This window comes from Martes martes (assembly GCF_963455335.1).
Source record: "Martes martes genome assembly, chromosome: 13".
NCBI classification, from domain to species: Eukaryota; Metazoa; Chordata; class Mammalia; order Carnivora; family Mustelidae; genus Martes; species Martes martes.
Genome location: NC_137901.1, coordinates 10,187,228 through 10,210,223, shown reverse-complemented (window position 1 = coordinate 10,210,223; position 22,996 = coordinate 10,187,228). Strand labels below are relative to the sequence as shown.

Here is a 22,996-nt window from a genome sequence, read left to right as displayed (position 1 = left end):
TTTAGTCATATGTGATCATTTACGTGTCTAGAAATGGCAACTGGCATTTTTCCCAGTCATCATTTGGGTGGGTGAAGCTCGCTGATGGATACAGAATTCCCTAAGTATTTACATATTAAATCCTGTTTTTCTGTAAGGCTGATATTTGACAGAAGGTCTGACTTGATGTAAAATACTGGTTCACACTTCCTTTCACTGATTTTGTTTTCATGTTACTCTTGTTGCTTTGCTTGGTATGTTGGTTTTCAAAAGTCTGATGCTGGTCTGATTCCTTTTGTATTCACTGTATTTGATCTTTTGCTTGCATACTTTGAGGATTTTACCTTATATTTAACACTTCACAGCTTTAATAGGATGTATCTGGGTTTAAATTATTAATTTGAAATTTTACTTCCTTTCTGTTATTAGCACTGAAAACTAAGGATTTTTCTCAACTGCTGTAACTGCATCACAGAAGTTCTAATACATTGATTTTAACCACGATATTTTCTAATTTTCCTTGTCATTTTTTAGCCCCATAGGTTATTTGAATATATACTTTATATTTACTTTCCAAATATTTGGAGATTTTCTAAATGTTTTTCTATTACTGACTCCTGATTAAATCCCTCTCTGTTTAGGCAACATAATTTCTATGATTTCAATCTTCTTAACGTTCACTGGGATTTGTTTTATGGCCCAGCATATGCTCTCTCCTACAGATTGCTCTATGCATACTTGAAAAGAATGTGCATTTAGCTGTGGTTGGATGGAGTGTTATATAAGTGCCGGTTCAAGTTGAACGATAGTGTTATTCAAGTCTTATATAAAATTACTGATTTTTGGTCTTTTTTTTTTTTTAAATTAGTGAGATTGGCATGCTGAAATGCCTGAGTATAATTGTGAAATTGTGTAAGTCTCCTTTCAATTCTTTTCAGTTTCAGTTCATATATATTGAATCTCTGCTATAAGATGCATATACATTTATTGTTTATGTGTTTATGTCTAGCACTTAGGCTCCTTTATCACTATCACTATGAAATATGTCTTTTGTTTCAAGCCATATTTCTTGTCCTATAGCCTATTTTGCCTGATATTAACTTAGCCCTTCCAGCTGTAAGATTCCTGTTTGCATGGTATATTTCGTTCCATTTCTTTACCTCAAGACTATTTGTGTCTTTACATTTAAAGCGTTTCTAAAATGACAGCATATAGTGGGGATTTGCTGTTTTATCCTGACTGAATCATATGTGGGAAGATGATTAGGGAATAAATTAATATAATCCTGAATTCTGAGGAAAACATAAAAGAAAGAGAGTATCAGGACCCAGTAAGAAAAGGAAGAGGTAAGATGCTGAGAACCTACACCATACTGAGGAACATGGGAAAGCTTGGAGAGCGTTGGAGAGAGACACCCTATATCCAAAAATGGCAACTAAATTGTAGAGGCCACATTAAATTTGAAATTGCTTCTTGGATGAAATGAGATAATGTTCCAATTATACCCATAAATTTCAATGGAGATATTCCACACAATTAAATGTTGGGGGATTTAGGAAAAGGGATGGCTGAATGTGCAAAAAGATAGCTGAGGAGAGACTATCAGGACCAAAAACTCAAACAAGCAATTAAGGGCAGTAAAACAAGAAGAATAACTTATAACCCTGCTGATAATGAGAAAATTAAATCTTAAACTTAGTTCCCATCTATTCCCCCCCAAAAACCCTGGTTATCAGAAATCCCCGCAGCACATAAAGTAGTAGTTCAGGCCAGCATCTCAGGATACTATTGTAAAAGGTGACTCCAGAATGCTGGTGTCTCTCCAGGAATGTCACAATGGACGGACTCTACTAAGGTGACATGACTTGTTTTGTGTAGGAATTGCACCTCTGATTAGAAGTCATACACTGATCACATAATCACTTTTGGTGAGGTGGGCATTACCTCCAACAGACCTAGAAGTTTATTTTAAAGATGTATTCAAATTTCAGGAGTTTAAAAATGTTACATGTGTGGTTTGAGGGATTAAAAAATGGGTAGTTTTCCCTTACTGCTACCTCTGGTTTGGGACTTGCAATATTTTATCGAAATACATTTGTCACGGGGCACCAGGGTGGCTCAGGTGATTCGTCATCCGACTCTTGATTTCGCCTTGGGTCGTGATGTCAGGGTTATGAGATGCAGCCCCATGTCAGGCTCTGCACTAAGCGTGGAACCTACATAAGATTCTCCCTCTTCCTCTGCTCTTCCCTGCTCCCTCTCTCTCTCTCTTTCTAATATATATGTTTGTCACATTTTGTGTTATGAAGATTATTTTATGTTATTCAGTACAAATAATGTGATGGTGTTACTCAAAAATTCTAAATTATTGTATGGCATAAATTTAAATCTATTTCATTTTATAATATATATATGTATATCTGTATATATATACATATGTGTGTATGTGTGTGTGTGTGTGTGTGTGTGTGTGTGTGTGTGTATATATGGAACAATATTTTCAAACAGCTGTGGGAATGCTACAATGGAAATAATAAAGCTGGACCAAGCATAGGATTGTTGATTTTTGAAAAGAAAACAAAATTAATGACAGAAAAGTGGCACAGTCATAAAAGAAATCAAGTCAAATGTGTCGTGCCAAAGGCTGTCCTGGTCTTTTAGGCCATCAGCCTATAACAGATTGCCTAATTAAATTTAGCTAATGAAAACTCTTATATTCTCTTAATAAGGCACAAAGTAATTTTTATACTTGTTGGTGTTTTCATTTGAAACACAAAGTGTTGCCATAAGTCACGAAACTTTTTGCAGCTGATTTCTCAGTTTGACTGCCGCCAATCTGACAGATGGGACTGACATAAGAATAATTTCAAGTTATCAGAATGTTGTAGTCTAGGTATATCATATCAAAATCTCCACAGTTGTCTATTAATTTAGCTGCAAATAACAGTGTTAAAAGGTTTCAAAGTTTAATGATGTTTTACAATTTCTTTGTATTTCTTTCATATGTAATTTTCTCAGAAAGTAAATAACTATACTGATCAAAAGAGTCTTTTATTGTAGTAATATTACACACTTTTTTTAATTTCCAAAAATACTTTGTTATAGTTGTCACAAAAATGAAATAATTGATACTTGGAGGTAGAAAGCAATTTACATGTTCCTTATGACTGCATATATATATATATATACACACACACATACATACATACATATATATGTATGTATGTATATATATACACATGTATGTATGTATATATGCAGTCATAAGGAACATGTAAATATGTAAATATGTATATGCATATATGTGTGTGTATATGCATATGTATGTATATATGCATATATATGTATGTATATACATATATGTATGTATGCATGTATATGTATGTATGTATATACATATGTATGCATATATATGTGTGCATACATATGTATATATATGTAGTCATAAGGAACATGTAAATCGCTTTGTTTACAAATGTTTACATTATATATATATTTACAACATATATAATATATATATTTATATAATATATATGTATTTACAAATACACATTTTATATATATATATATATGCTATGTGAATTTGTAAACATTTCTTTGTCATAAACTGAATTTAAAATTCAAAAATCTGCTATTTCTGTGAAATTCTTTTTTTCCTTTCTCAGGAATGCAGATTCCTAAGCACAAAGAGGCACCAAAGGGTGAGACAATTTATTCTCACTCACAGGTCAATAAAAATGGCAGAAAAGGAGAATAAATTTCATGTGCTTTAGTATTTGTTAGGCTCTTACTATAAATTTTACCTATATCTTTTCATAGTGCTTAGTAAACTTTTCCATACAGATAATTTTTCATTTAATTTTTATGCAACCATGCAAGATATCTCCTAATGTTGCATTTTTACCAATGTGATAACAAAATGAAGAATATTATGTAGTTTGCTCAGGGGCTAAGTATCAGAATTCAATGTAGGTGTATATGGCTCTGTATATCTGTGTGTGTGTGTGTGTGTGTGTGTGTGTGTGTGTGTGTGTACCTAATGGATCTGACACCTTAGTAAAGAGGCTGCATGTTCTTATAAGGGAATTTGTCACTTAAATTCTTTATAGAGGCCTTATCCATTCTTATAAAAAACTTTTCTTCAAATGCCGGAAAACAATTTTTCATGTATTGAAAGCATTCCATTATTAGTTATTTTTAACCTTAAGAATTCCTTTTGGCCTCTCACCTGTTTCCCTTGCCCAAAACAATTTCCTCAATTTAATGCATCTCAGGGGTCTCCTGGGGAACGTTATTAAGTGGATGGAGGAGATTTATGGCTCTGGTTTACCATCACGTTATCGTTTTCATTGATCTAGTGTAACAGAGGGTAACCCTTTACAATTTGCATGGCCTTTAAAGCCATCTTTAAAACTACTAAAATAAAGTTTATCTCAAAATACACTTCTGAGTTTTAATTAGCAATTAAGAAGCAGCTGTGTTCACTTTACAGAACTTTCCCCATCCAATTTATATACTCGCACCCATTCCATTTATCATGTGGGCTCACTAATAGCCTCTTTCATCAAGAACAAATACTGATATATTTTCATATGCCTATTTTGTTCTTCTTTTAGTATCACCTATATTGGCCCATACATGTTCTGTGATTTCTATTTCTGATTCTTCCTTCATTTCCATCTTTGACAATGCTTCATTTTACTCTTTTTTTTCATTAAATGGTTGATTTCTGATGTTTTTCTTTTTTCTTTCTTTCTTTTTTTTTTTTTTTGGCAAAGTCATTCCTATTTCATCTACTTTATCTTTATTGTCCTTTGTTGGTTTCATTGATTTTACTTTCATTTGAGTCAACTTAGTGATTAATATCCTTTCTCTGTTTATTCATCTACTCATACATTCCCTAAATATTAACTAATTCTATATTAGGTGCTGAATATCAAAAGCTGAAAAAATATATCAATTTTTGAGAGACTCACTGGGGTGGAGACACGGAGAGAAATGAAATACAAAGTTACAGAAGATGCAACCAATGGTTTATTACCTATATTTATAGGTGTTACAGAACCATGGAAGGTAGAGCATCTAACTTTACTTGAACAATTCAGAAACAGCTTCACCAAGGTCAGGAAACTTCTGCAATTGTGAAATGCATTGTATATAACCTAGGAGATAACAGTAAAGCACATTTCAGGCAGAAGGAATTTGTTCTCCAAACTTCATTTGGCTCCAGTGAAGGCACAAAGAAGCAAGGAGATCTCTAGAAAGTGGAGGTGAACAAACGTTCATGCCCAAGGATGGCAATGGAAAAGCTGGAGGGTGGTTGAGGGACTCAGAGCTCCATCCAGAGCTGCCCTCTAGACAGCTTGGGGAGTGTGCTTGCTCCCCAACCATTAAGATAAAGATGAGGCCTGCCCAATTTGAATTTGTACTGTCACCAAGTGATGGTTAATTTATGTGTGGACTTGACTAGCCATTGTATGCTAAAATTAAGCATATTATTTCTGGGCATGCCTTTGAGAGTGTTTTAGACAAAATTAGCATTTGAATTGGTGAACTCAGAGACATAGATTGCCTTCAGCAATCAGTACCTTATCCAATCAATTGAAAGCCTGAATAGAACAAAAGGCAAAGGAAGGAAATTTACCCCTTTTCAATTCTTGCCTGATTACTTGAGGTGATACATTGATTTTCTACTGTCCTTGGTGCTCCCAATATAGGATTTCAGACCTGAGCTCAATTACACCATTGGCTTTACTGGGTGTCTAGCTTGCAGATGGCCAGTCCTAGGACTTCTCAACCTCCGTAGTTATGTGAGCAAATTCCTTATGATAAGTCTCTTCCTATACATTCAACCTATTTGCTCTATTTATCTGGAGAATGCTAATACACAAAATTTGGTCAATTTGTTCTTTAAAATCCTATGTCTTCGCTCAACTGCTATAGCATTATAAGGATGAGGAAAACGTTAAAGGAATTGTCTCCCATGCAATACATTTTACAAATCTGGTTCAGTACCTAAACAGGGAAATGTTTTCTTTAGACAATGGCAATAGAAACACATAATCTGTAACAGAGAACTAACCCATTCAAAAATGTCCCATAAATTTCAATTTAATTATCTCGAATGAAGAGATAACCTTCTGCATAACTTGAAAAAAAATGTCTACAGTATCAATGCTCAGTGGCATTAGATGTTGAAAGAAACCCATACTAAACTGGAAAAACATCTAAGGGGTTAGGAGAATATTGAAGGTCAATAATTTTAGACCATTTTCCCAACTCAAAAAGGACCAATTCCTAAAAGATATTTTGACTATCACAATTTGTTTCAATGACCACTTAAATTGTTTTTATGTATCTTCTAATGTATTCACAAATGGATTTCAGATATTTAGCCCTGGCACAGACATTTGTTATTTATTTATTTATTTATTTATTTTTAAGATTTTATTTATTTATTTGACAGAGGGAGAAATCACAAGTAGGCAGAGAGGCAGGCAGAGAGAGGGGGGAAGCACGCTCCCTGCCAAGCAGAGAGCCCGATGCGGGGCTCTATCCCAGGACCTTGAGATCATGAGCTGAGCTGAAGGCAGAGGCTTAACCCACTGAGCCACCCAGGCACCCCCATCACACACATTTAAACTTTAACACCAAATAAATAGAGATGTAGCAACATTAGTGTAGAACATTTATTGGAAATTGTCATTTTTGCATCAAATAATTCATCATGATCTCTCAACCCCCATTCTGTTGTGATTGCACAATTAACCCCACCACCACCAAAAAAAGAACACAGAATCACTTTGTTTGAGACACTCTGTTGTTAGGATCCAATTTGATCCTTAAATATGGCATCTACTTTTGTAAGATCCAAGTTAAAAAAAAAAAACAAAACAGAAAAGAAAAGAAAAAAAGTCTGGGCAGGGATCATTAATTTATTTTTAACCAGATGGGATTTTATCCTAGCAATTTCTAATAATTTTAGGTTATCATTTCTTTGGACATGCTAATCCCACATGTTGTTTATGTTACATGTGAAATGGGCGACTGTTTTTAGGTAAGAAAACATCATCTACGTGCTTCATGTGATCATGGAGTTCTCATGATTTCTCGGAGGCATCATCAGTTTTAATTCCAGAGTCCAGCTATGCTTCCCTAATGAAAAGGCAAAGAACACCTTGGTCTTGTCTGTTAAAGTTGTGGGGCAAACCTTAACTGCTCTAACACTACAGGCTACTCACTATAAGCAGTTTTGTCCCCGGAGTGTGTGTCCATTTGTAGAGAGCAACATGGAGTCTCTCATGTCCCAGAAGCCTTGTCAAGCAATGACATGAGTAGTTAAGGTACTGCAGCTAGGAGATAGTTCCAGACCAATGTCAGCTGACACCCCAGAACGGATAAGGAGCAGAACCAGAGGAGCCCTGCAGATGATGAAGTTCTAGAACCTAGGTGAGGTTCGGTGGGCTGAGGTCCAGAGCCGATGACCAAGAAAGAATTCTTGAGACATCTTTGGTGCAAAATGGTGGTTTATTAAACCATGGGGACAGGACCCATGGGCAGGAAGAGCTGCTGCCCCAGGTTGTGAGGGATGGCAGGTTATGTACCCTGTGGCTGGAGGAAGGTGAGGGAAAAGGAGGGTTTCAATGGAGCTTTCATATGCTAAAGGAGGCCTACAAGGTGGAGGTCTCAGGTCTCCTGGCTTGAACAATGTTATCTTTTGGCAAGCCATTAACATCAAGATAGTTGGGAGATTCCTGGTCTTTGTTAGTGAGATTTAGGTATAGAAGAGACTTCACTTTACTTACGTTTCCTTCTACCCCAGCCTCCTTCAGTTTTGTTTATGGAGGGGAGGGTGACATTAGGGCTTGAGGAATTGAGTTATTTGCCTCTGGAAATTGTGCTATTGATAAGGTAACTTCTTTGTTTGTAGATCTCTAGGACATTTGTAAATCAAGGGAGACTCCTGTCCTGCAGGATTGTGATCTCTGCAAGTTAACTATTTGTTTTATGGCAGTCAATGGCACCTCAGGGTGCCTGAGGAATGTCACACATAATACCCAGGGGAGGGGAGTGGGTGGAGAGGGGGTGCAAGGTGCCAGCTTTTGCTTTGTCCTCAGCCAGCCTCCTACTCCCTCATCACAGAGACCCAAAACTGTTCAAATGCCTTTAAAAGGGGGAGCATTTTGGCAGCAAACTGTCAGACTCTCCAGACATGGCCCTTCTATGTCTGACCACTGAAAAAAAGCAACTGCAGCCAAAGGCCCTGCCCGATTGATCTTGGGACAGAACCACTATCCTGCCCTGCTTGAACATCAGGAGCAGTGAGTACTGAGAACTGACCCTGAGGGGACCCAGGCCTTATGTCAACCACAGGCCCACAGACTGACTTTGCATTTGGTTCCTTAACTTCCTGTACACTTCTGTTACCCTGTTTGTTGTGTGGTTTGTCTTCCGTCCTGCTTTGCGTGCTGTTTGAGAAGCCAACTTTAATCATATGGTGACATGTCATTGAGTTTGGAATCCTGAACCTGCTTTATAATTGTGATTTAAATTGTGGAAAAACACAACTCACGTGTGTGCCATGGCATGCTCATGATACCCTTCTTCTTGATGGCATAACTTTTTATTTCACTTAGACCCTTTCTGAAGCTCTCTCTATTTTTTTAATTGACTATTTCGGCAGGGAGTTCGTCAGATTTTGTCAGATTTTCTCTCATTTCTGATTCCCCTTGTGGCTTGGCTGGGTTTGGGCCAAGAATGAGCAGAAACTGGAGACATGCGCTACCTTGTGGGATTCAGTTCTTCACTTTCCCGCTGCATCTGCTGGAGCCCCACTGTCTTCTGCGTCTCTCCCAGATTCCTTATATCCTCTGGGTAAATTTGTTTAATATTATTTTTCTAAGAATTCATGTATATTAAAAGTCTATTTTACCAAGACAGAAGGGGCAAAATATTGCCCTCTACACCTGCTCTGTGTCTTCATATCAGTTCTGAAACCACAGAATGCACAGCTACAAGCAGGATAACAAACTAACATTAACTGTTTTCCTGTAAATCCTGAAATGTTGATGACTCTGAATGAGGCTGGATTTGCTCTTTTTAGTTAAGGAGATCATTTTACTTAAACAATAACTGTACATGAAATAGAAAAGTCAATTCACTTGTTAAATTATCACAGATGAATTTTAAGTTATTATATTAAGGATACAAGATCATTCTGAAAAATAAGCATTTTAGTATGGATTTCTCTTACACGTGTAATTCAGAGGGACCTGATTTACATAGTCCAGATAATGAAAGAAATTATGAGAGGGTTTTTTTCTTAAGAAATTATTTTCTTTACTCTTTGTCAGTATACATTTCAGATCTCATTTTAATACTACTGATTTTCTACTTGAAGGAATATTACCTTAAGTAAAGAAACTAGTTCTCTGTTTTTTTTTTTTAATTTACTTTATTTATTATCCAAAGATAGCATTCCAGGAATGATTTGCCTATGAAACAAATATTTACTACACATAGTTTAAAGAAAATATACTCAGAAATGGTTGTATAGGAGCCTGCATACGTATGATACTTTAATAGAGCTTAAAATATGTCCTCAGAACTAATGTTACATACATATAAACTATTGATCACTAGTATTGTGAGAACTTGGGCAATTTTTCTTTTTCTTAGTAAACTGCAAGCCCTGGATACAGGTTCTGTCCTCTTGTTTTGATATAATTAGATTTAATGAATAGTCTTTGCCATTCACCAGCTGTACACACCTAGGGGAGCCACCCAACATTGCTATGCTTTGTTTAATGATCCACAAAATGGAGGAAATAACAGCACTCAATTCACAAGGTTGTTCCAAGGACAAAATATGAGTCATATGCAGAGATCTCAGTACAGTATTATCACTCAGCACATGCCAAGAAACATCATCATCATCACCATCATCATCATCATCATCATCATCATCATGACAATCCATATGCTTCCAATCAGCTAATTTTTTTCTCACTCTAAGTACATAGCATTTTTCTCAGTCCAAATCAGAGCTCAGTTATTTTTGCTTTTGTGAAATTAATATATAAAAGGATCCAAGTAACTGATGAAACACAGCTTTACTTTTCTTTCACTGGTTTTCAAAGGCTGGGGATCATAAAATAAACATTTCCAATGTTTACTACAGTAGCTCTTGCCCAAGAGATATAAAAACTGACACCATGTTTCTGGACAACAGATTCTAATAAACTGAAACTGATAAAGACCATAGACTGTAGCTAACCTCAGGATGTCAAACTCTTACTGCCCTTAATTAAGACACTTTACTGCCCAATGAAAAAAAGGACTTGTTTTAACCAACTGTGTAGACCTGGGACTAATTCTGTCTTATGCTATTTTTCAATGCTTAATTAGCTTAGTAGTATGAATTTCCCCTTTCTAGCACTTAGAAACTCCTAAATTCCCCCCACTTGGTAATTTCTTGGTAAGTTCTGCTCTTTTTTAAAGGAAAAAAGTTTGATTTTCAAAAATATGATTATTTGAAAGAGTAATTTCAAAAGTCCTTTTAAGACAATTCCCTTTTTCCCTTTTGAGGAAAAAATCCCTTTACCTAAACATGGTAAAGGAATAGCCCACTGTGGGGAGTGGAGTTTATGGTAACAGAGGGCCAAAGAATGATGGGAACAAGCAAGAGTTTCAGACGGCCTGAAATCTGAATATTCAAGTGTGGCAATACAAAGTAAAAGGGTGTTATAATCAGTGGAACCTCAATCAGGGTCCAGAATCAGAAGCTTTAATGGGAAAAATACATCTTCTGAAAAAGCTTAATAGGGAGTATTTCATTTTTAAAAAAATAATTTGCCTAGGGGGCTTCTGGGTGACTTAGTCGGTCAAGTGATCCACTCAGTTTCGATTCATGCCATGATCTCATGGTTTGTGGGATCCAGTGGTCCAGCTCCTCATGCGGCAGGGAGTCTGCATGAAACACTCTCTCCTCCGTCCCGTCTCCCACTCACTCTCTCTCTCAAAAAATAAGTCTTAAAAAACACAATTTGCCTAATTACTATTACTTATTAGATATAACCTCTTAAAAGTCAAATAGTAGTTATATAAACTAATAAATATAAAATGTATGTCTGTGACCAATTCTATTTTCCAAAGCATTTAAAACTGCACACTTAACAAATTAAGCTTTTTGCAAGTCCAGTTCTTTATATGGTCCAAATATTAGATTCTCTTAAACGTTTTAAAACCTCTTGAAGTTGGGCAGAAACACAATGATTATACTTAGCCCCTTCTAAAATGCAAAAATAACAATGTTTGTTAAATGCTGAATTATCACCATGATTTTCCTTTTTCTTTAATCATTTAGTTTAATTTGTTTTTCATTCTCAGCTCTAATTCCAACACCTCTGACTTTATAAGCTTCAGCATCTATCCAGTTTATTTTGTTATATCAGCAGTCAGTACTTTTAGATACTTTCTAATCTCAGTTGAAATGACTTTGTTCTCTTATATTATTTATAAATAATCTGTCCAGTTTTTAGGAAAATCTCCAACATGTCTTTAGTACAACTGAGTGATAAACTGTTAATGTAAGTCTAAAGATGCAGTTAGAAGAATAAACCTATTTTCTTTAAAGATTTATTTATTTATTTTAGGGGGGGGGCGGTGGAAAGAGTGGTGGGGAGGGTCAAAGGGACTGGGAGAGAGAGAATCTCAAGCAGAAAGTACAGAACCCAACCCGGAGCTTGACTTAGGACCCTGAGATCGTGATCTGAATGGAAATCAAGAGTCCAATGTTTAACAACTAAGCCACGCAGGTGCCCCAGAAGAACTATCCTTCTTAAATAAGTGTGAATGAACTAAGTTACCTGAATGTATAATTGCACTGGTAAATCTTATTTTCTGTCTTTATATTGAACGTCCAATCTGCCTTTCCTTTGTTGTTGTTTTAATGCATTAGCAGAGTCATTATCATATTGTATTAAGGAGATGGAGGATGAGTCTAGCTATAGCTTCCTTAAATCACTACAAAGATGGCATTGCCATGTCCATCACCACTTCCCCTGCAGGGTGTTCCTTGGTAGTTTTTGTCTAGGGGACAGAAGTAAAAAGACAAAGGTGATGTGGATCTCTTTTGTCAAGGCAGGTCTGGAACAACAGTTTTCTGCTACTAAAATTGTCTTTACTCTTATAGGCCATCCTAATTGAAGTGGAGATAAATCCAGAAATGCCATGACTCGAATGGCCTAATAAAAACTACTGTGCTGTCAGAAATTATCCAGAGTAACACAATTCGAAACTAGTACCTTATAAAAAAGCAATGTGTGAATAAGCAAATAAATAATACATAAGTAAAATATATGCCTACATATCCAGAGAGTGCTTCTTCACTCACCCTACCTCCCAGATTTCTAGAATATTTGCCTAAGAAGTATACCACCTCATATTCATATTGCATGGTATTGTGTGTTAGAGTGTGACTGTCTCAACCCAGAAATAGAGAATGACTATGATTGTAGCAGCTGGCCGTATACATTTCATGGGAGATATTATCTAAATACCAATGAGCTTAAAACACACACATATACACACACACAGATGGACACTTCCATGGCAACCATCACAGAGGGGATCCACCACCTTGCCAAGGATGTAGCTAATGGAAGATAAGGAAAGAGAAAGAAAAGGAAAGTAACTCTGGGAGCTCCCAGCTTGTGGGTGCATGACATGCAGCTGGACCAAGTTGTTTCTTATGGAAAACAGTTAATTTCATAAAACACTAACATCAGAAAAGATCATCCTGTGACTACACTAGAGTAAAATAAAAACAAAACCATTTCACCATGACAGAATCATATGAATAAGATAAAAAGAAAGAAAGAAAGAAAGAAAGAAAGAAAGAAAGAAAGAAAGAAAGAAAAGGAGACCCATATCCTATATTTATCAAATACTAAATATCCCCCCATCAATTCAGATCAAGGCTCATTATAGATCACTGCATAGGTGAATGGAGATGCAGGTAATTGTAGAATTTTAGAGAACATAAACCATGTACCATGCGAGAAACAGAAAGGATAGGGGGACATCCTAGTCTCAGTTTCTTAATTTTGAGAACGAAGAGATAGTATTAAAAAAAAAAAAAAAAAACTTTTGATGTATTACCAGAGACATAGTTATATAGAGAGTAAAGAAAATTTTATACTAAAAAAAAAAAAATAAAACAGAAATAGTACAATAAATAAAAACATGTCTATATAGTCATTTGTATTCTATAAACTGGATCATGTACATAACTCTTGGATATTTCAGGGTAATTCAGTTGATCAGATCATTTAAGTTAAAATGGATTTTAAAATATTAGAATAGGAAAATAATGAAAATGTGCACCTAGCACTGTCAGTTTCTGAAATCTAGCTAAAACAAAAATACATTTAAAATATATGAATTATTCATAATAATGTTAAATAACACTTCTTACAGATTACTAGAATGCTAAATTTTTACAGTGTGAAGCATGATTTTTCTCTCTAATGCAATAATCTCTTAAAATCATAGCTATTGTTAAATAAAAATCTTAATATATATGACATTTCTGCAGATTACTGTTTATTTTAAAACTGAGCTGCTGCCAAACGAAATATTTCAGCTCAATTTACATTTCTATTGTGGCTGCTTTTACCACTCACCCATGGCTTTCAGATGGCAAACAGAATTCTCAGTGTTTTCTTCTTCTGTTTTCCCTAAATGACAGGAAAACTCATTATGTGTTTTATTTTGAGAAGGGTATCATATTTTTGAGGCACACATAATTTGTATAGCCTCAAGTTTTGAGAGCTAAAAAGTGAACACACACACACACACACACACACACATATATATAACATAATTTGATGTATTAATTATATATGTGTATTATATATTTTATATAAAAGTAAATACTGTTTTACTCAAGAAGTATTATTTTGGAAATGTGTTCAAAACCACTGAGTTCCTTAGTTCATGGTTGTGGGTGACTGAAATAGATTGTAGTTAACCTAAGCCAGATAATAGATTATACTGGGTGACATACAATTAAAGGGAAGGTTGAAGAAGCAGGCTCAGGGTGAGGACAATGACCATGGACACGAGGACCCAGAAAGGCAGTGAAGTTGTATTTCATGACCAGTCTGGTGAGAATAATGGTGCTGCCCAGTCAGACCTGGGTTGTTAGCTGGTGCCGCTGGACCCCTCATGAATGAATGATTCTTTGTTTCTGGCCTTTTTGCCACTTGCTCTTCTTTCAAATTCCTCCATGAAGCCGTCTGTATTAATTTTCTAGGGCTGTCATAACAAATTACTCCAAACTGATGGCTGAAAAAACAGCTATTCATTTTCTCACGGTTCTAGAAACCAGAAATCCAAAGTCAAGGTGCTGGTAGTGCCACACTTTTCTCAAAAAATAGTGAAGAATCCTTCCTCGCCTCTTCCAGCTTTGGGTAGCTCAGGTGTATCTTGGAGCTACATGTGGCTATTTAGAGTTAGTTTTAATTAACCTAAAATGAAAAGCTACTATAAAGTCAGTACCTCCATTGCAATAGCCGTATTTTTTTTAATTGAGGTATAATTAATATATAACATTATTTTCAGGTGTACAACAATAATTCAGTATTTGTATATATTATGAAATGATCACCACAATAAGTCTACTTGCCAACTGTTACCATACCAGTTACAATTTTTTTTTTTAATTTTTAAATTTGAGAACTTTTAGGGTTTAATCTCTTATGTCAAGAGTTCATAAGACACATGTGGCTCCTGGCAGCTATATGCAGCCCTGTGGACTATGCAGGCCTGTCTTCACACAAAGCTCTCTTGGACAGCCCTGTTCTGGAACCTCCGTGGGCAGTGTGGGGAGGGGGGGAGGGTAGGTTTCACCTGCTGGGCATTAATAAAAGTCCCTACAAGTACCTATTACTTGTAGAGTAAATTCAATATTTATTTTTCAACACCATCAGGATCTTTGTTTATTCCACGTTTAGACATGATTTTGCTGCCAGCTGTGCCTTGGTCCCTTCCACCATTCATGGGCTCACCTGTGGCCTTCTTCACACTCCTGGCTGGCTGTAGGTGAAAAATTAAAGAACTTACTCCACAGACAAATTATTAGGCAGTGGCTGCTCAGATGTTTCTCATCTTAATATGCATGCCACAATATGAAACCAGGTCACCTTCTTTAAGGAGAAATCAACTTTGAAAAGCTCAGTTATAATCAATATGTATGCTGACTTCTAGGCTGCTATGCATGATTTGAACTCGCCTCTCTTTTGTGCTGCTGTTTCTCCCAAAGTCAGTGTTGCAACATGGTTTCTGCAGGGCAAGGTGTTGCACTTCAGATTATTATACCCAGTTACCTTCTTGCAGAACACGTGCTTCCCAAGCTTATGGCTTTATACTACTAGCCTAGCAATTGCAGTGCAAAAAAATTTCGTAGAAATTTCTTCCAAATTAGAACCTGAAATAGTCACCAGACAAAAAAGCTTCCTCCAGACATTACAATAATGATTTTTTTTCTTTTTAAACTTTTCCCATTTTTATTAATTATTTTTATTTTTAATTTCCAACAATATAAATACTGTTTTTTTTCACAGCAGGCTACTCTTCTCTAATTAGGCATGTTCTCAAATTTCTCAGATGAGACTATTTATACTTAAAATATTCCTTCTGTTTTCTGTGTCAGTTTTTTTTTTTTATATGCACAGTTAGGATTTGTAGATTTATTTCCTAAATTTATCCTTTAATGTTCTCTAATATTTGGTGAAATTTTAGATTTACTGCTCAAATTTGAGAATAAATGACTAGATTAATAATATTTGGTAATTTAATGTCCTCATCCCATGCAAGAAAATTATTTCTACCCCTGGGTCATCAGTAAATGCAGAATTCTGATGATTAAACCCTGATCCTGATAATGTTATGGGGAACAAGGATTTGTTGGATGACTTTCCCTTCAACATGCACCAGTGATTTTTCTATTCTATAATGGTTCTTACCTTTTCCCAAAAAAGCTGGGTTACCTGTGGAAAATTCCATTACCTCAGATCCAATGAAGTCTCACTTTTTAAAAAAAATTTTCTACATCAAGGAATGAGTGGTACTTAGGATATTATCTTGAGACAAACTGCAGAAGCCCATAGTTCTGCATTAGGTAACATGTGGAGACATCATTCTGTTTTCCTAAATGAATCACCAGCTTTAGATATCTCATAGCATTCTCCTTTGCAGCTCTTGTCCTCAATTTATAGTTTATTTTAGGTTATTTCTTTCTTTTCTTTTTTTTTTTTTTTTTTTGAAAATTAACTTTATTGGATATAATCTGTTTTTGCTTTGTGGAGTAGAATATTCTTCAACTCAGTTTGCTTATGCTGTCAGTCTAACCTGTCTTGCTTTATATATTCCACATTTTCATCACAATGTGCATCTGTCCCCAATTCTATTCATGACCTTTCAATATCAACATATATTTGTCGTTGTTGTTTTACCTTTGTTTTGTTAAGTACTGCATTTCTTTCATTCTCAAAGAGTAGAAAACATGGTATGTTCTACTCCTGCCATTAATGCAGCATTTATTTTTTTTTAAATAACAGTAATTATATGGAATTTTTTCTCTAGTGAATTCTGTTAATATTAGAAAAAATTTTGATATTTCAACAGTGCTCTCTTCCCAGTTAGCATCAACAAATGTATTTTAGGAAATACATACATCATGGTAAATAATTTTCTAATGTGAAGTTTCAAATAAGTAGTTCAAGTTTGCATCAGGGTTCAGTTATTACATGAGAACATTAAAGTAAGTTTGAATGGTTGTGAACATTTTCTTTCACTATTATTAAAAGGATTGACTGGAACTATTTTTTATTTTTACTTTTCATTTTTTTTAAGTGGGCTCCACATTGCAACATGGAGCTTGAACTCACAACCCTGAGATCAAGAGCCATGTGCTGTACTGACTGAGCCAGTCAGCTGAACTGCCTGGAAATATTTTTAAGGAAAAACAATACTAATATGTCTATTATTCCCAGACTTGGAAGGCCACCTACCATAATAAGAACTATTTCAACAGACATACATTTCTCCTCAGTTCACTCAAATTGTATCTACTTTAAAGTCCAGACATTTTAGAGTGGAGATGGAATACTTCTGGGTAAGTGGAGGTGGGCTTGTTATTAAGGGTACCTAATTTCTAAAATTAAAAACTAGAGGATTCAGCAATCTAATGTACCTCCAGTACATGCTCATTGATTAATAGTCTCATGTAGTTTACGCGTAGGCCAAACAATGATAATGGGATTTCTATGAAAGACACACTAATGACATATATTAATGATGTAAATTGGTAGATAAAGAAATAGTTTTTCGGGCACCTGGGTGGCTCAGTGGGTTAAGCCTCTGCCTTCAGCTCAGGTCATGATCTCAGAGTCCTGGGATCGAGCCCTGTGCCACTCTCTCTGCTCAGCGGGGAGCCTGCTTCCCCTCTCTCTCTGCCTGCCTCTCTGCCTACTTGTGATGGCTCTCTCTGTCAAATAAATAAATAAAATCTTTAAAAAAGAAAGAAAGGATAGTTTTTGTCCTTTTTATGTTGTAGTACATATTTAGGTGAAACATAAGTATACATGCATTTTTGTAAGGTGGGTAAAATGAATCATGAAATATAAATAAATAAATAAATAAATAAAGTTATGTAACTTAGATGGCTTAATATGACTAGATGATCAATTTTGCTGTAAATGTGATGGGTATTTCAATATTAAATCAAATGATGCACACCTATTTCTTATAAAATATCTAGAAAAAAGAATAATATAAAGATAGTGTGTCTTTTCATGATAAATGTGTAACACTATTTTTTTCCTGATAGTAATGTGTAATGTCCTGATTTTGTCTATTAAATCCTTAAAAGGTGGAGAAGAATTTATAAACTGTGACTAAAACATTGACAGACAAAATATGCCCTTTCCTTGCTCAGTTTGGTTAAGAACGAACAAAAATATGAAGCAGATATTTTGTCAGAGCATTTGTTGGGTTGAATTTATTATACTGCTAAAGTAATAATAATTTCTGCTTAACTTGAAGTGTTGGTTAAATGATTGCTTAAAAAGAATCTTAAAGGAACACACATTTTAAAAAATGGAAGGTTAAATGAGATAACTACTAATCCATTTCCAAATTAAAGTTTTATGATTGCGGTGGGTCATATACCAATATGCATACACAATCTGATTCATACCAAGCAGAACTCATCTATATGCATTATTTAAGTAGTACACGGAAAATATCTGCCAGGAGAAAAATTGCAGATTTCACTATACTAAAGTCTTTTTATATTTTTCCATTTATGAAATAAGGAAACAAATAAAAATAACCTCACTTTGTAAGGATGAGTAGTTGGATATGAATTTCACAAAGAAAGTTACAAATTAAATTCATCTCCTTTTTTGTTGCTGTTTTAAAGGAGTATAAGGGAAGTGTTTTTATTTTTCTCAACTGAAAGAGTTTTCTCTAGTTTGACTTAAATTTATTGTGTCACATCAGGTGGCCATCTATGTTCAGATATCTTAGTGGGTAATAACAAGGAATATTGCTGCTTAATAAGAAATTTTGTCTGAAATACACAGAAACACACTGACAGTAACATTGGTATACCCTAGTAAAAGACAAAAACCAGATCTCATTTTAATAAAAAATGATTAGATAATATTGGAGCAAATGAATTGCCCTGAAATAGAGTCCAACAATGCCACAACAGCCTAAAATATTAAAAAATTATTTACTGTGAATAGCTACAGGAGAAGTCTAAGATATTTCTCATAAAGAGATACTTTAAGCCTCTATGACAGCAAGCATTATAAAAAATAATTTTCAGAGATTTATAGAATATCACCTCAGTGTTCTCTGTCAACCTTCAGTCTTCGTTCATTTGAATTAAGTGTAGACTTAGATAAAGTTGGGGTTTTCAATGTGCAATGCCATCCACATTATTTATTTAATTTGCCAACAATTAGAATATTTTTAGTGGCTGTAAAATTGGTGTATCAAGGAAAATGTTAATTATCACTAATAAATATATAAAACAACCAGATGTTGTTGCTTATATATTTAACATTTCATGTAAAATTAATAATCATTTTTTCTGTGTAAATAAAAAACCTCCAAAAGCATGTATATGACAGTATTAATAGAAAGAGATGTGTTCCCTTACTCACTAATTCATTTATTTATTCAGCTCAAATAATGTATTAAATCCTTACATGTATCAAGATCTGTGCTTTTTACTGAGGTTCAAAACACTTGAAAAGCACAATCACAACCACAATAAAGGCAGAATTTTGTAGCTAAATACTGATTCTGAGAGAATGGAAAACTTAGAAATCTAAAATATTCTCCTACACCCGCATACACACAAATACACACACAAGAGAAGTATAAACAAATAGTAGGTAAAAGAAAAATCCATGGCTATTAACGAAAGAAAGCAATTGATTTGGAGAATTATCATGGGGCAAAAATCTAAAGACCAGTCCTGAGGCTGCCGTTGGGAAACTGAGACAATTCTTGAAGACACAACTCCCAGAGAGGAAACTCCCAGAATCAAAAGGTAGGCAAGCAAGACAAGTCTAATGCCCAAATTTAAAAATGAATTTAAGGAGAAAAAGATTAGAAAGAACTGAAGAGAGAGAATATGGGAGAAAGAAATGGATGACAATTTTTAGAATTGAAGAAGACATGATTCCACAGATCCAGAAGGCACAAGTTTTTGGACTTACAATAGACTAAATGTACAACTAGACATATTTCATTAACAGGACAAAGTTTGAAGGCAAAACTTTAAAGCCTAAAAAGCCACCAGAGGGGGGCACCTGGGTGGCTCAGTGGGTTTAGCCTCTGTCTTCGGCTCAGGTCATGATCTCAGGGTCCTGGGATTGAGCCCTGTATTGGGCTCTCTGCTCAGTGGGGAGCCTGCTTCCCGCTCTCTCTCTGCCTGCTTCTCTGCCTACTTCTGATCTCTTTCTGTCAAATAAATAATATTTAAGTCAAGACATTTACAAAGATAGTTTTCTCAAGAAATATTAAAGGCAGAAGATGGTAATATATCTTAATGTGCTGTGATAGATACCTTCTCTGAATTGCATACCCAGAAAAACTATCTTTCTACTCATATGTGAAAATATACATATAAACAAAAACTGTGTTTAACCCCAATATACCCATGCTAATGCAATGAGAAGTACAATGCAGGAAATTGAGGAAATAATTGCAGAAGGAAAGTCTGGACAATAAGTAGGGAAATAATTCTAAAGCAAGTAATTAAGAATATAATTTTAAAGAGATTCATGATATAATTTTTTAATTAAATAAAAAGAGTCATCCAGATGATTAGAGGCTTGCCTTTGAAGGGCTTTTTAAAAAGATCTTTTGGCTGGGTGTGATGCATAAGCGATGAATCTTGGAACACTGAAAAAATAAAGTTTAACTATCCAAAAAAAAACAAAAACCAAACAAACAAAAATCTTTTGGCTCTCTACTCCTCCCGGTTTGACAGAGAACTGCATCTTGTGGTGCAGCACCAGCTGCATTGCAGAGACACAATGGTGAAGGTCAGAGTAAATGGATTTGGCCATATTGGGCGACTACTCACCAAGACTCCTATTAACTCCAGCAAAGTAGATATTGTCACCATCAATGACTCCTTCATTGACCTCAGCTACATGGTCTACATGTTCCAGTAGGAGTCCACCCACAAAAATTCAATGACACAGTCAAGAGTGAGAACGAGAAACTTGTCATCAATGGGAAGCCCATCTCCATCTTCCAGGAGCAAGATATTGCCAGCATCAAATGGGGTGATGCTGGTGCTGAGTATCTTGTGGAGTCCACTGGCATCTTCAACATCATGAAGAAAGCTGGGGCTCACTTGAAGGGTGGGGCCAAAAAGGTAATCATCTCTGCCCCTTCTGCTGATGTCCCCATGTTTGTGATGGGTGTGAATCATGAGAAGTGTGATAACTCCCTCAAGATTACCAGAAATGTCTCCTGCACCACTAACTGCTTGGGTCCTCTGACCAAGGTCATCTGGGACAACTTTGGCATGGTGGAGGGGCTCATCACCACAGGACAAGCCATCACTGCCACCCAGAAGCTTGTGGATGGCCCCTCTAGGAAGCTGTGACTTTATGGCTGAGGGGCTGCCCAGAACATCATTCCTGCTTCTACTGGTGCTGCCAAGGCTGTAGGCAAGATTATCCCTCAGCTGAATGGGGAGCTATCTGGCATAGTTTTCTGTGTCCCCATCCATGATGTGTCAGTCGTGGATCTGAACTGCTGCCTTGAGAAAGCTGCCAAATATAATGACATTAAGAAGGTGATGGAACAGGCATTGAAAGGTCCCCTCAAGGGCATCCTGGACTACACTGATGAACAAATTGTCCCCTGCTGTTTCAACAGTGACACGACTCTTCCATCTTCAATGCTGGGGCTGGCATTGCTCTCAATGACCACTGTGTCAAATTCATATCATGGTATGACAATGAATTTGGCTATAGCAACCAAGTGGTGGACCTTATGGTCCCTATGGCCTCCAAGGAGTAAGAGCCTCTAAATCACCAGCCCCAGTGAGAGCAAGAGAGAGGCCTTCAGCTGCTGGGGAATCCTCACTGTAACTCATCCCACAACACACCGAGAATTTCCTGACCTCTACACAGTTTCCATCCCAGACTCCCTGAAGAAGAAAAGAGGCATGAGGAGCCCTATCTTGTCATGATAATTCAAGAAAGTATACTGTACCCAGCCCCCCCAAATTAAAAAACAAATAAATAAAAAGATCTCTTGACCTTATCAAGAACTGGTGAAAATTCCTAAAGTGCTTGTTTGAAATGATACTTATTTTCCTTTGGAGTCTGGTAACATTACCACACAATGGAAGAGTGTCAAGATTTTATCAAGTAGAATTTACAAACCCTAACATTATATGAAAATTGGAATCCCTTGAAGATGTAACAGTAAATATTAAATCTGAATAGAATTCCAAGTTATCCTTTTGTAACATGTTTTATTTTAAGATTATTGAATGATGATGTGTACAAAGTAACCCCTTGGTAAATTTAGCTATCCTCATTTTCATCCTTAGTATTCTCACCAATAGACTTATAGTCTCTTGGATAATACAGATAAGCAAGCAGGAAACCAAAATAGAGTAAAATCAAGATAACATCTCATAAAACCTTTGGCATAATATAGGATTGATGAATAAATAATAAAACTTCAAGGAAACAGGAAAATCTTTATGGAGGAAATTATGTGTAAGCTAAGATGTGAGGTCAAAAAGTGAGAATCTCTGCATTCTTGATTCTTCTAGTGATCAGCATAGCTGGTGTAACCATTCATTTTATGTGTCATTGAGATCTGCTTCAGGGTGCCCAGATTAAACATGTGCCTATGACAATGTTTTCTGGATGAGATTAGGATTTAAATCAGTAGACTCAGTAGTGTAGAATGCCATCCCCAACATGGGTGGACCTCAACTAATCTGTTGAAGCCCCAACTATGACAAAAGATTAAGGGAGGAGAAATCCACCTCTCTTTTCCTGCCTCACTGATTGATCTGGGATACTGCCTCTCATCTTCTCCAGTCCTTAGGATGGGATTTATGTCATTGACTCTCCTGGTCATTTATTATGAGACAATTTCTCATAATAAGTCCCTCTCTCCCTCTCTTCCTCTCTCTCCCTCTCTCTCTCTCTCTCTCTCTCTCTAGATAGATAGTCTCTTTCTCCAGTGAATCCTGACTAATGTAGTCGATCATAAGTTCTTAATGTAGTTCAGAGTTTTCCAGTGGAACATTAAAAATTGCAGGCCAAACTAAATATTGTATGGGTGTTTGACTATAAATAGTTACTAGATGTATGTATTTTTCTATAAACACATCTTGGGTTTTTTTACACGTACCTTGTTTTATTTCATATCTTAATCATACAAAAAATAAGTA

At 35.7% G+C, this 22,996-nt stretch overlaps 1 pseudogene across 1 annotated transcript; it reads left to right on the top strand.

The window, feature by feature from the left end:
* Nucleotides 1-20,534: 20,534 nt before the first annotated feature.
* LOC308354498 (glyceraldehyde-3-phosphate dehydrogenase-like) lies at nt 20,535-21,600 on the top strand (annotated as a pseudogene). Its single transcript has one exon. The product of its transcript is annotated as a glyceraldehyde-3-phosphate dehydrogenase-like (transcript).
* Nucleotides 21,601-22,996: the final 1,396 nt, after the last annotated feature.